Here is a 15749-nt window from a genome sequence, read left to right as displayed (position 1 = left end):
AATGTGCAGAGGTCCACACTAAAAGCCCCATAGAAGACCCCTTGCAAGTCGATGTCTCCCATGTTGCTATGATGGTGAAGGTGGAGTGGTGTATTGTTTTGTGTGATCCATTCAAGATAGGAAATGCATTGTGAAATGATTAGCCAAGTGAGGCATTCTCTTAGTTGGTAGAGGCATTGGAGGAGGTCAACCAACACAAGATAGTCGAGGTTGATGAAGAAACCACAAACACAACATGTGATATCATGGTGGTTCGTCTCCCTGAAGATAGTGCTGCGCATGGATTGGGGGATGGAATTCCGTCATGGAACTCCCATACTGAAACAGAGTCAATCGATGCCATATATCTGATTGTTTGTGTTCTCAAGGACACATGGATGTTACTTTTCCTTGCCACAACACACTCCATGGTAGAGCTTGTCGAGTAGGTTGTGGAGGATAGACACCGACGGATGGAGTCAGGGCAAACAGAAGTGTTGGGCCTTACGCATGGCACAGGTTGTTCATTGCGAGATGCTTGTCTATGTCATTGGAGGTGGAGAGGTGAGAGTTTTAAAGTCATGATATGGTCATGTTGGATAGTGTTTATGTATTACACTTGTTGACTCTGTTTAGTGATTGCAATTACTAAAATTAGTATTTCAAGCTTTAAATGCAAGGACATGTGATATATATTCTAGTGTACATGCATTCAGATATTGTTTACAATGGAATCATCCCTCTCCAGAGTTCACAAAAGACAACATTTCTAAGAATGAGTGGGTACAAGATACATCACGATCCCCATTGAGAGGTCAGTATGAGATCCAATGTTGTTAAACTATTGCAAAGATGTTTTATAGACATTTAGTAGATTCCTATTCTGTTATATAAATACCACATAGTATTGGTGGCATGCAATGTGGCAAGGCTTTTTGGAGCTCATTCTTGCATACGTGCACAAAAGAAGGGGACACCATTTTAGATTGCAATGCGGGATGTGGTGACTTTGCATTAGAAGCACTTAATTCCAATAGACAGATTGCATGTCTATATCGCTTTGTGAAGATGGAAGATATCTAAGAGCAAAGGTTACATGTTTACATAAACTTACACAATATTTGAGTGTAATGTAGTGTTCTTTTTCGTCATACCAATACATGGGTGCTCACCCTTCTAGGTGCACATGTAAAATTATCTCCCACAACCCAAAAATTAATCGTGTTTGATATGAATGGGGTGCTTCTACATAGGTGGCCAAAGCAGAAGGGATCGTTATCGGTGAAGCCCTTGGAAGTGGGCAGGTATAGGGTGATTTTGTGGCCAGGGCTTGCAAGGTTTTTGAAGGAAATATCTACATCATTTGACATTGCTCTTTGGAGCTCCATGAATGAAGAAAACTTAAGTGAGCTACTCCAAATGGCTAGAAGTGAATGTGTGAAGTCATAAAATCAAGCATCAACCTTTGTATTTCAATATGGACAAGGCAAGTGCAGAGCAACTCCCACAACAACTTTTGTCAGAAGGAGTTACACAAAGCCCCTTTTCATGAAATGTTTTGATGACTGATTGGCTGCACTTCAGCCTACAATGACACTATTTATGGATGATAGCATGGAGAAGATGTAGATAAACTCAGGTAATGCCTTTATTTGCCCACCCCCATTTGAGGGAAACCCCATGGACACTGTCCTTCTAGAGCACATGCTTCCCTACTTGATTGAGCTAGAGTGCTTCCATGATTTAGTAATAGACTTTGTTAGGGATCACCAATTCCACCCCCAACAATGGAACTTGATTGATATTTGATGTGCATGATGAATATGTACTTTTAAAATTATTAGATTGTGTTTATTTACAAGCACAATGAAATGAGGATGAGAGGGAAGAGGGAAAAGAGAGAGGAACGTGCAAGTGAAGGAGATTGTGTATAGGCATTCACTCAATTGCAATACTACAAGATGTGTCAATAAAGCATGTGCAAAATATCTAGGGAAGGGTGGAGTGTAGAAACATGCATGCATGTGAATGTATATGTGCACAGTGGATTCAGTAACAATGGGGTAATATTGTTGTATCGATATTAACTATTCGAACAAAGTGAAAAACAATGGATATCGCATTTTATTACAGTGAGTGTAACAAACTATTTGATACCCTATCATCTTATAGTAAGTCCACACAATAATGCTCAATTAAAATCAATGAAAACATGTGCTTATGTTTGCACAATGGAAGTGATATATCAGGATATAATATCAGATCATGCACATAAAAGTGAGAGGTATGTGAATGTATATATGCATGTGGGAGTAACAATGTGATATTCTCTTCATCCTGATATTAACAACTAAAAGTGTCTAATACAATGGAACTCATGCAAACCCTTGACCCTTGCAAAAATAAGAGGCTTGTGAAAAACAGATGGATGACCCTTGTAAAATTAAGAGGGGGAGAGAGAGAAGTTGCTAATTTAGAGAGAGTGTGAGTGAGTGAGTGAGTGAGTGAGAGGGGGGAGAAAGAGAGGAGTTGCTATTTGAGAGAGAGAGAGAGAGATGGGGAGGAGAGAAAATAGAGAGAGAATAATTGGTGAAAGATGGGGGGGGAGAGAGAGAGAGAGAGAGAGAGAGAGAGAGAGAGAGAGAGAGAGAGAGAGTTGTACTTGAGGTAATTAACATAGGGGTAGAAACATGGAGGGGACGATAGTGGTGAAAGTGGTGGAGGTGGTAGTGACTACAACGGTAGAGGTGGTGGCGATGGTGGTGGTAGTGGTGGTGGGAGTAGGGGGTAGTAGTGGTGCTTGATATGTGAACAAGAGAAGAGGAGGAATAAGTGGAGTATGTGGAACAAGAAATGGAGGTTGCTCGGAAAATCTTGCTTCTTGTACGCACTCGATAAAATGTGCATACTATCCCCTCTCCCATTTTTCCACCTCAGATCTCTTGTCATTAGGAGAGTCAACTACTCTTAAGCTAAATGGCCCTTTTTAAGTCCATATTTTCCTTAATGACCACTTGGCAAACTTCTCATCCATAAAACTTGTATAGGCTTTAGAGTTCAAAAGTGACTTAACATCTAGTTGTCTATATGATACATGAAATCTTACCGATAATATAATACTTGAAGTAGCCTTAGTAGACAAACAAGGAGGAACCTTCGAAGAGTTCTTCATTTTCATCCAGCCACATTATTGTCCTTATTATGGTTGGATATCCATATTTCTCGAAAGTGAGGTCATAATAGAGCTTTGTACTTGCAACTTATTGTTAGAAGCTTCGTACTTGTAGCTTCTTATTAGGACAAGATTGACAATATGCCCAGGTCCCTCCACAATACAAACACGATCCTTAAGAGTGTCATCATTGCTTTTCTTGAGTTGATAATGGCTTGAATTGGGTTGAATCAAGCTACATATGCTTGACATTGGTTTCTTGTTTTTGTTGGGAGGGCATTGTTGTCATGACATCTAGACTTAATGAAGCCCCATGTCACTTCTTTTGATGTCTCTCAAATAGTCAATTATCACATTCTATTGCTTGAGAAATGAAGTCTCTTAGTATGTGAACCTTTGATATTATCAACAAAAGATATTTCACACAATTATTTGGTCTCCAATGAAATTGGCTAACAAAATAATCCTCATGCCAAGTCACCTCACAAGTGAGCTATCAAAATTCAGATGCATAGATCCTTGATGTAAATGTTTTATTTTGGTCTCGCAACTCTAACTCTGCATTGTTTCCAAAGGTAGTTGCGAATTCTTGAACAAAAGCTTTGAAATCATAAAGTAGAGGAGATTTCTTCTCGATATTGTTGGCATAGGTGATGTGAGACTATAGTTTGATACTTGCACATTATTTATGTTGCATGATGTATGTCATGTCATGGCTTTAACCAAAAGCCTTATCTTAGCTAGATAATTGGATGATGACATGTATCATGTATCTTTTGGTGATTTTGGAAAATTACATGCCGAAACCTCATTTTTACTAGAGGTGCCATAGATGGCAGCTTGTATCCCTTGCTTATATCTAGATCTGTTGATCATCTTTTGGTCAGTGACCAACCTTCCACATATATCTCTTTGGCATCATTGTCTTGGGCATATGTCCCTTAAAGGAATAAAAGTCTTTACTCGTTTGTAATATTTTGTGCCTCTTGACTACTCATGTCTTGATTAATTTGATCATTATTTATATGGCAACAAACTTGTGACTCACATAAAAAGTTTGGTTCTACACGTGTAGTGAGCCATTGGCTCTTGTACATTCAGATGTTTACCATCCCATGCCCTGTCAATAATTAGGTGATGGAAAGTATTTTGTTACATCCATTGATAATTATTCGCATAAGGTCAAGGTCTATCCCATAAAGTAAAAGTCAGAAGCCTTGCCTATGTTTCAACATTTTCTTGCTATGATTGAGAACCAGTCTCAACATAGGCTGAAATGCCTACAATCTAATAATGGGGGTGAAGATATCTCTATGGAATTTGAGTAATTTTGTGATGAGAGGAGTATTTGGCATTAATTGACCACCCCTTACACCCCACCCTAGAATGGTGTTGTAGAGTGCATGAATAGGACCATTCAGGAAAGTCTATATCAGGCAAGATTACCACATCATTTTTGGGCTAGGGCAATTACTACTATAGTTCATTTGATTAATAGATCCCTATGCATTGCTCTTAGTGATAGAGTTACAAAGGAGGTATGGTCTCATAAATCTCACTTGTATGCACACTTGTGAGTGTTTGGATATGATAATTTTAGCCATATTCCCAAACAAAAATGCAACAAGTTAGATCCAAAGTCCTTCAAAAGCATATTTCTTAGATATGGTGATGTAGTTGAGATGGGCTATCATCTTTGGGATATGCAAGGGTAAAATGTTATCTGTTAACCATGACATTGTGTTTCATGAGTATAAGATGCATATGAGACCAAAGTAGGTGTTTGAGGTGCATAGGGTCATCTTTCAAGAGGAGCATCCTCTTATAGTACAATTAGCCCCAGTTAGACAACTTGCAACAGTCGATGATGTAGTGGCCTAGGATTTGCTTGTTGTGCGGGATCACGATGTTGGACAAATAAGATAGGTAGTGTATATCCCATTGCTGATTTTGAGAGGCTCTGCTAGAGCCTCACATCCTTCTGATCATTTTGAGTCCTCTAGTCATTAATTCTTGGTGACAGATTTTGATGAATCCCTCACTTATGAGGAGGCTATGTAAAAGGTGATAGCCACTCTTAGGAGAGAGCCATGTATTTTGAGTTTAATACATTGCAAAAAAATCATACATGGGACCTAGTTTCCTTGTCAAATAGTAATTATGCATTGCCATGCAAGTGGGAGCATAAGTTGAAAAGCATCTCTGGTCGACCTAAGCCAACATACAAGACCCATTTGGTTGCAAAGGGTTCTAAATAGGAAAAGGGAGTTGAATTTGATGGGATGTTCTTCATTGTAGCCAAGATGCCTACCTTGCACTTGGGTTTGGCCTTGGTTGCACAATTAGATCTAGAGCTTTATCAGATGGATATGAAAATGGCTTTCTTACATGGGGACTTACATGAGGACTTATACATGTAGCAGTTTAAGGGCTTTGTGGAAAAGGGCAAGGAACACCTAGTGTGCAAATTGAGAAAGAGTCTCTATGGATTTAAGTAGGCACCTAGGGAATGGTACCACAAGTTTGATGCTTTTATGTAATCATAGGATTATTTCACACTGCTATGGATCTGTGGCTTTACAAAAGAAGGCCCATGATGGTAGCATTATCATTTTGGTGCTATATGCTGATGATATACTGATTGCTAGGAGTGGTCATGTTGAGTTGGATGCTTTAGGGCTCACCTCAAGAAGAGATTTGAGATGAAGGATAGGGGGCATGCCTCTCACATACTTGGTATAGCCATTATGTGCAATCACTCTAACTGACTTCTTTATGTATCCCAAAAAGAGTACATTCACAGAGTCCTTGAGTGATTCCATATGTAGGGTGGTAAGTCAATTGAATGTCCGAGACCTTCTCATGTGAAGATTAGTTAGGCAAATTAGCCCCAATAAGATGATGAGAAGGTTGAGATGGCCAAGTTCCTATATACATCTATTGTGGTTAACTTTATGTATGGCATTATAGGTATTAAATCTCACATAGCCTTTGAAGTAGAAGTTGTGGCTTGTTATATAGCGACACTTAGTCAACAACATTGGGACAAAGACAAGATAATGATGGACTTGCATGACTAATCAAGCTCTTCCCAATCATCTCTATTCCAATCTTTTGGCTTTATTCCCTTGGTTTTAAATGGACTAATTTGTTTCTTTTGTACCAATACTTGCCAAATTTGGGTCTTTCAATATTGGAAGTTATTGCCATTCAACTTCTTTATGTTAAAGATAGCCCTATCATTGGAAGAATTTGAAATGCTTGCTATTATGTATGCCAACCAAAGAGAGTATGTGCTATTATAATAATAGTAAATAAGCCCCAAAACTAAGCCAAAAAGCATACAATGGGAGGAAGATTGAGCTAACACATTATTGTCCAACCACAAGTAGGAAGTATACACTACTATCCGCAAGTAGGTAGTAGCAGAGTGCTCAACAACACAAGTATCTGCTCCAAGGAAATTGCTTAAAATGAATTTTAGCATGGCTATCCATATAACTACAATAAATAAGTGTATAATTGTAGGAAAAATATAAAAATGCAAAGTTTCCACTATCAGGGATATTTGAATAGCAATCGAGATATACAATGCAACTAGCAATGCAAGAGAAAGGCATAAACCACCTAGTTACCAAATGCTATGAGAGACCCAAAGATATCAGATACATAGATGCAATCCCAAGAAAAAGAGTAGCATGTACATAATAAGCCAATTGTGCATAAGAGATCTCCAAAAGCAACAAAGATCCAATATTCTTTAACTAATACATTGTATGTGAATAGTGAAGCTCAAGTATATAACCAAGAATGCATCAAACCTAATAAACATCTAAAAGGAGGAAGTAGAAAGTGTATAAACCAAAGCTAAAATAGCTCATAATCATCAATGTTTACAAAAGGACAATGTACACCAAAACCAACATAGCATATATACATAGTGAAGACACTCCCACTGTCTCGAAGAAACCAAGCTCTATAATGTAAAATATCAAAGTGCTCCCACAAAAGCAAATCCAAAAGCAAAGAAAATCTTAATACATGTGTCTCATAACATCCGACTACCCAAAGACATGAATCGATACATTCGAGAGCATACGGAAACAATATTCCTTCAAGCCCATAAGTAGGAAACCATTGAAGCAAATAGCCACTTCAAGTATATGTTCAACAGAGCTCAAATCAAAATCTTAGAGCTCAACATAAGCATATTTAGGCATAATAATCAATGCCAAGTATCAATACATCCATGTAGCATCTCGGAAGTACATGTAGGCATTCAATACATGAGCCTTTATAGTATATAATTTCTATCCAAAATTTATCATAGCAATAAACCTTTGGGTGGCTAAGAAAAATGAGCTCGACTCAGTCCAAAGAGTATCCTAAATAATCCATATATGATCCCAACATCAATACATGAGTGTATATGTAACTTGTCCACCTGTTCCCTCGTAGGACACGTCTTAGTAGCCCATCGGGAAGAAAGTCCAGAAAGCGCCACTCAGCACTCCCACGGAATGTCATGGGGTTTGCGATCTAGGTCTTCCCGAGTCTGCCACGAAGCGGAAGCATTCTGGCCGTTCCCACTTAGCACCGACCTGAATCAGGGTTTTCCTAGCGGTCAAATTCCTAGAATGGTAGCTAGCGTCAAACCCCAGGCGAACTACTTTACGCAGAAATGTTAGGGTCGAAGCGGATTCATGTTGTACTTGGTTCAAGGAGAATGGGAAACGAGAGGGATGCGAAGCTCGACCTCTCTGCCCATAAGGCATAGTCCCATTCCGTTCCCCTAAAACAGCATAAATCGGAACTCTAGCTTCCTAGATTCTAGGTCATTGTTTACCTTGCTGTCAACTTCTTTGAGAAAAGTTACTGGCCAACCGGGACCACTCTTCCATACAACGGACCCATGGTCACATCCGCCGCACTTTCCTCAGGGTTGCTTTAGTTATCTAATTACCTACCACATTTAGTTTGACACGCAAAAACATCTTCCTTAATTAGCCAATTAATCACCGATTCCTTCACGTAATCTTAGCACTGACATAGAAAAACAATGTCAAGCAAGTTCCTTTTCAACAATTGATCTTATTTATAAGTCTTTGGAATACATCTTATAATCCAGCCCGAAGGCTATTCCATAATCCGCCCAAAGGCTAATCCAGCAATCCTCAGGATCGCTATTCCAAGTTTGTGCCCATAGACTAGTATGCGAGCCTCGAGATCCAATCCCGAGTCATGTCGGCCTCTTGTGCAGGACCCGGAGGCAAGGGATTTATGGCTAGAGCCCCCTTGGCACCCAATTGTCCTCCTGCTCCAAGTAGCACCCATGGAGAGACCTCTCGCGAGGGGTTCAGTCCACGTACCTGGCGCGGCTAACAACCCCCTTGGATAGGGTCAGGCAGACAGTTGGGGGTAACTGATGCTGCCTCTCCATCCAGGCCTTCAACCTGAAGCATTAATTATTTTTATAGCTTTAGTTCATTGAGCAAAGAAGTACAAACAGTGCTCTTAACTGTACAAACACAGTCAATCCAGTGGTCGTTTGTTTGGCCAACTGCTAAGTGTGAATCCTTCTCTCCGAATGCATCTAGCGTTTGATCCGGGATCAATTGTGACTTGGCAAGATCCCCCAAGGGTTTTGTTGTTTGTTTACCCCTTTTATCCTTGGGTTAGGGTTTATACCCTATTAACCCAGCTAACAAACACCTTAGGTTTCTTAAACTAAGATAGTAAATCCTGGACAACCTCGTCGCCCCAACTTGATTTGTCAATTGCTTGCTAGGCAATTCATAATTACCCTAACTTGGCAACTCAGCCTCACAGAAGGGTGATGTAGCAGAATGTCTACACATCCTCTTGCAAATTAGACTTGTATGTAGATCTCGCCAACCTTGTTCTAAGGAGTGGCAATGCTACTTTGTGATTTAACACAAAATCATGCGACGTTGCAAGTTGTTGCACGAGACAAGTGTTGCATCTAACTTTCGGGATTATTTCACCCGTCAGACGGTATTCCTGGGTCAAGAATACTTTGGTCAAGATGTAGGGTTTGGGAGTCTTCTTGACCTAGCCCAACCCTAACCCTACTAGGCCGACAACGTTTGGCCCTAGGGTTTCTAATTCCATACGGAGGTCTAGTATTTGGCTAATTGATCCTTAGGGTAAAACCCTAGATCGTTCTTGCATTTAACTAACCCTAACATTCCATGAATGTGGGTAGGATCCTTGGGAATTGGAAGTCTTGACTTGGCATCCCAAGTGCGATAATAGGCATAATTTTTAACGTAACAAAACCCTACCTAGCACTTTGAGGTGTTCGTCGTACTAACTATTTATGCTTTTATGAATCCCATGTGGGTTGTGCCATTACAAGCGATTTACCTAAGTCGATCTAATTGTCTTGCAACAAGAGGTGATCTTTTCTTAGAGATGCTAATATTTTTCCTGGGCATGAGGACTCGCAGCATTGTCCACGCGTGAACTTGGGTTGGAGGCTCCCGGATGTGCACCTTGCGTCTTTAGCTTTGGAGCCATCGATGACGTAGATCCTTGGCTTTGCAAACTTGTCCTTGCCTTTATGCGATCTCCGAACTCCCTCCGAGCTTTGGCAAATTAGCCTCAAAAACTGCCTACTCCCCCCTTGCACAGGAATTGCCTTTACAAGACGTGGTTTTTTAAAGAACCCCGGGAAGGCCATGTAAACAAGGCTTATGGAAGCCTTGTTTAGAAGCTTCTAAAGAAGCTTCCAAGAAGCTTCTGTTCCACAACAGAATGACGTGGAGGGGGGGGGAAAATGATTGGGGAAAGGATGAGGATGACGGCAAAGGAGGTGAGGATGATGATTATGATGGTGATGGCGATGGTGATGAGGCGGCAGTGGGCCAACGTGGTGGCAGTAGGCGTCGATGGCGGTAGCTCCCTGGCATAGTGGCATCCTTCACGACAGCATCAGCAGTAGTTGTTTTCTTTCCTCTCTCTCCCCAAGCTTCAAGGGGGGAGGGGTTCATATAGTTAGAGGGGGGAGGGAATGGCCACACATGTGGTCAGTAGCGTGCCTCCTTCCCCCACGTTCTCCTACACCACTCCTCTTACACTCATGTTCTTCCCACACTCCCTCTCCTTGCCATGCATCGGCTGAGGGGAGGGGGTTAATAATTAAAAAATTTGTCAAAATTTTAACCATGATGCCCTTTTTGCCCCTAGAAGAGGTGTTCCTGTGTGGGCTTGCGGTCTTCAAGCCACAACCTCTTATGCATGTCATGGAGCCGAAAGTTATCAATGCGCGTGGAGGGAACACTTAGCCACCAACATTAATCGATGTGAAAGACTATTTTGAATCGCTTTTTGCGTGTTGTGTGCGGGGTCATTAATATTTCGTACGGAAATATTACATTCGCTCCCCCTTAGAGGAATCGAGATGCCCTCATCTCGAGAAGAACTAGGGGTATTGTTGGTTGAGAGTACTTTCATCCATCCAAGTGGCATCCTCTTCGAGATAATCTTTCCACTAGACGAGGTATTCTCTCAAGGTTCTGGATATCAAATGCCTCTCCGTAACATCTAAGATCCTGTCAGGCCGTAGCTCAAGGACTCCTTGGCTAGGCATTACAACTTGTTGATCATCAAGCACGTGACTAGGGTTAGGTACATACCTTCTTCAGTAGGTTGATATGGAATACATTATGGGCTTTTAGGTTCTCAGGGAGTTGAAGTATGTAAGCATTAGGCCCTAGGCACTTGACAATCTTGTAGGGTCCACAATACCTTGGACTTAGATTTTTGCATTCACCCAAGGATAGGGAACTCTTCTTTGGACGTACGCGAATGAAGACCATATCTCCTTCAATGAAGGATCTGTCTTGACGTTTCAAGTCCGCATAAGCCTGCTGTCTGTCCTTGGTGGCTTGGATGTCCTGTCTTATTGACTTGATTTGGTCATCCATGTCTTCCAGCATCTGCTTTGAGGCGTCAACCCCCAAGGTTGGATCTGAGAAGTTTAAAGGACTTTGACAATCATGCCCATACAATGCTTGAAAAGGGGTCATCTGGATGCTTTGTTGGTAGGAAGCATTGTAGGCAAACTCAACCAGTGGCAAATATTGAATCCAGTTTTTGGGTTCACGGCAGCAGTGTGCCCTTAGCATATCCTCAATAACTTGGTTGACTCATTCCATTTGACCATCAGTTTGGGGATGGTAAGTTGTACTGAAATAGAGTTGAGTCCCAATGGCCTTGAAGATAGCCCTCCAGAAGTGTGATGTGAAGAGAGAGTCATGATCACTGATAATTCTTCTAGGTAACCCATGCAATTTGAATATCTCCTTGATGAATAACTTTGCGATGTTCGAGACTTTATAGTTTGTCTTAATAGGGATAAGATGTGCAACCTTGGTAAGCATGTCAACCACGACCGTAATGGAGTTGTATCCTCCCTGAACTTGCGGCAGGCCGACAACGAAATCCATACTACTGAATTCCGATTTCATTTGGGGAATGTCAAATGGTTGTAGTTTTCCTGGCATTTTGACATGTTCGGCCTTAATACGTTGACAAGACAAACATTCAGTGACATATTTGAGAACGACACCTTTAAGCCTCTCCCAATAATAGCTCTTTCTGACTGCATTGAGGGTCTTGGCATAGCCAAGATGTCCTGAAAAAGCGGAGTCATGAGCTTTCCAAAGTATCTTTTGTTTGAGTGGCTGGCTTGCCAGTATACATAATCTCGTTCTATAATAGACAAGTCCACTATTGATAGAGAATTCTTGATACTTTACCTATAGCTTTGGGTCTTGATCCTTGATGGGGATCTCCCTTAGCAATTTCTGATAGATTGGGTCATGGCATGCCTCTTCTTTAGCTAGCTCAAGTATTGGGTTGTTTGGCATGGATATCTTTGTGGCTAAAGATCTAGCTATTGATGGATCTTGTAAAATCAGAGAATTCAGAAATGCCTTGCGACTAAGTGCATCGGCAACTACATTCTCCTTTCTAGGCCGGTATTTGATTTCAAAATCATATTCCTCCAGCACTTCAATCCATCGACGTTGCCTCATATTGAGCTCATTTTGGGTAAAGATCCATTTGAGACTTTTATGATCCGTCACTAGGGTAAACTTGTTACCCAGCAAGTAGTGTCTCAAAAGCTTGAGAGCATGGATGACAGCCAACAGCTCCAGATCGTGGGTAGCATAATTCCTCTCGTGGCTCTTCAGTTTCCTTGAAGAGTATGCTACAGGATGACCTTCTTGTATAAGCACACATCCTAAGGCAAGTGTGCTAGCATCAGTTATCACTTCAAATTCCTTACAAAGATCCGGAAGTTTCAGGATAGGTGCTGATACCAAGCTTTGCTTTAGTTTATCAAAGCTGGATTGTTCAGCAGGTGACCATACAATTGTTGCTTGCTTCTTTAATAGATCGGTCATAGCAGCGCTGCAATCAAAGCATAGTTTTTGATAAAGACCCTGTACCATCCTGTCAAACCAAGAAAACTACGTATCTCTTTGATAGTTGTTGGTGTTGGCCACTCCAGAACGTCTCTGACCTTGGCCGGATCCACTGAAATTCCTTTCACTGATACAATGAATCCCAGATATTCAATCTACCGCTTGAAAAATGCATACTTCTTCTTCTTGGCATAAAGCTTGTGCGCCCTCATTGTCTCAAGGACGATGTGAAGCTGGGGTTCATGATCTTCTTCCTGTTTGGAGTAGACTAAGGTATCATCAAAGAAGACGAGTACGAAGTCATCAAGATATGGCCTAAACATATCCTGCATTAACCTATTGAAGGTAGCAGGAGCATTTGTCAGCTCGAATGACATGACTAGGAACTCAAAGTGTCCATATCTTGTACTAAATGCCGTCTTTGGGATATCTTCCTCCTTGATCCTTATCTGATAATATCCAGACCTGAGATCAATCTTGGAGAAGATCTTCGCACCTTGAAGACGGTCAAGAAGTTCATCTATTCTTGGAATGGGATATTTGTTCTTAATGGTTGATTGATTCAACCCTCTGTAGTCAATGCATAACTGAAGCGTTCCATCTTTCTTCTTCTGGAACAGCACTGGAGCTCCCCATGGTAAATTGCTAGGGCAAATATAGCCTTGATTTAACAGTTGCTTGAGTTGCTCCTTTAGCTCAATCACTTCCGGGATGGACATTCTATATGGTCTCTTTGCAATTGGTGCAACTCCTGATGCTAGCTTGATTTCATGATTGACTTCCCTTTGAGGAGGAAGTTCTATCTCAGTTCTTCAGGAAATACGTCTGCGTATTCCTTTAGCCACGAAGGTTCTTCCCTATACTCCTGATTCTGATCTAGCTTATTTAGCTTAATCAAATAGACAGGTAGCCCCTTTCTAACTCCTTTTATTATCCGAGATGCTTTAGCCAGTTGAATTTTCGGCCTACCAGCCTCTCCTTGAGTTGTGACCACTTCCCCTTCAGAATTTTGAAAGGAAACTTGGCCCTTTCCACAGTGAATGTGGGCATCATTAGGTTTAAGCCAATCCATTCCGAGCAAATACTCGTGGATACCTAGGTTCATAACCTTGAACCTGACCGAAGTCGGCTTTTCACCCAGCAGGAATTCCACCTTAGCAGTTTGCTTGGTACAAGTGACCTCACGACCATTTGCTAATTCCACAATTAAGGTAGGTGCATCATTTGTGGCTATTCCTAATCTTCTTGCACAAACTGGTGAAATGAAGGAATGTGTACTGCCACAATCAATCAAGGTTTTGAAGCTTTTACCTTGATAATCCGATGGAGTTTGAATCATCGAGAATTGGCGATTCGGGCCTTTCTTGTGAAGAGCGGCATGGATCATTGCCCTTTCAATGTCTGCTTCCACGGATGGGTCTTCTTCATCACACAACTCCTTGTTGGCAACACTAGAGGTTCTTCCTCTGGCCATGATGGCGGCTCCTTGGCCATGGATGGTTCCTTGGGATGGCCCTTGACATTGTCCTCCGCTAAGCTTGGGACACTACCTTTTAAAATGATCGGGTTCGTTGCAATGGAAGCAACGGAGATTGAGGCCATTACCTTGGGTAGGAACGAAATTATTGACAGTGTTGGTCCCACCTTTCTTCCTTTGTCCCTGACTTTGTCCCTGCGTTCTCTTGGCCTGGGACCTATACACTCCCTTGTTTTGATGCTTGTAAGACCAAGTCCTATTATTCCTCGGCTTGGTTTGCATTCCTGTATTATGGACGCAGCTTGAATGAGCGCATCCTGAAGGTCTGTTGGACGCATTGATTCGAGGCAGGTGTTTATAGGTGGGTTTAATCCGACACAAAACTTTGACACCTGTTGTGTCATATCCATTTGTGGCACGTACTTCAAAAGAGAGATGAACTTTGAATAGTACGCATCAACGGATAGACCAAGCTGCTTCAGTTCATAGAACTCGTTCATCTTCTACGTGCAGTAGGTAGGTGGTAGATATCTTCCACGCACAGCTCTTTTAAGCTTTTCCCAAGTAACTGACCCTTCCGAAATTGCTTGGTCTCTACACCATTACTTCCACCAAAGTCTTGCTTCGTTGGTAAGCTTCAGCTTGGCAAGCATTGCTTGGTTGGCGGGTGCAGTACTTACTGCTTCAAAATAATCCTCCATGGATTCGATCCAGATCTCGACAACAGTTTGGATGGTCCTTCCTTTGCCATCAAATTCTGGTGGCTTGATTTGCTTGAGAAGAGACTTTTTCTCTTGAATCATGGCCGTACTTGGTGTAGGGGTCGGACTAGGAATCTGCACTTGAGGTTGTGCCTGGGCATTGAAAATTCTTTACGTTAAAATTTTTCTAAGCATTTCTCTCATTACATTTCATATCCAGTTTAGCTTTTAGCCAAGTGACCTAATCACTTAACTCCTTTATCAACACTTACAGCCAAGACAAATAAAAAAAAAGTCTATTCCATTCATGTGGGCATAGCCCTTTCAAGTACAATTATTCTTGGGATGGTAGAGCAAGCTGATACATTAATTCGGGGAGAATAAGATTATGTTACATTGAGCTACGGGAATTGAGTAATAGTATGGATCGGGGTCATGGATTTTCAGGAATCGATAGGTCATAGGAAGATTAGGGTATCCCTTCCTTTGATACCCGTTCTTTCATAACGTCCCAACACCTTGATTCTGCTGGCAGGGATTATTCGAGTCACTTCCTCGTACACATACATGTTCTGCTTGACCTTTCGACCGTCGACATGTAGCGTTGCGTTTGTGTGAGCCTCAACAAAGATAAACAGCTTCACGATCTTTAAGTCCTCCATCCACTTGATTCTCTTCAAGTTGGTTCGAAGGTACGCAAGTCGGTGGGCAGCTATGTAATAAATTCCTGAATCACCCGTCCATCTCCGTTCCACGTACAGGGGTGAAGGATTGTAGATGCGATCTAGGATATTCATCATATCTAGCCTCTGTCGATAATCCGAAGCACGCATCGCGGTCATAAACATAACCTGGAACACCAAGAATTTGTTCCATGCTTCGCGACTTTGCAAGTTAGCATCGATAAGTAAGTAAGGAAATGTTCTTAACAGCAACATTTGCTATACTTCTCCTCATTAAGTTTT

This window comes from Lygodium microphyllum, chromosome 22, assembly GCF_053477565.2.
Source record: "Lygodium microphyllum isolate KBCC chromosome 22, Lygodium_microphyllum_v1.1.10, whole genome shotgun sequence".
In the NCBI taxonomy this organism is placed as follows: domain Eukaryota; kingdom Viridiplantae; phylum Streptophyta; class Polypodiopsida; order Schizaeales; family Lygodiaceae; genus Lygodium; species Lygodium microphyllum.
This window is presented reverse-complemented; position numbering follows the sequence as displayed.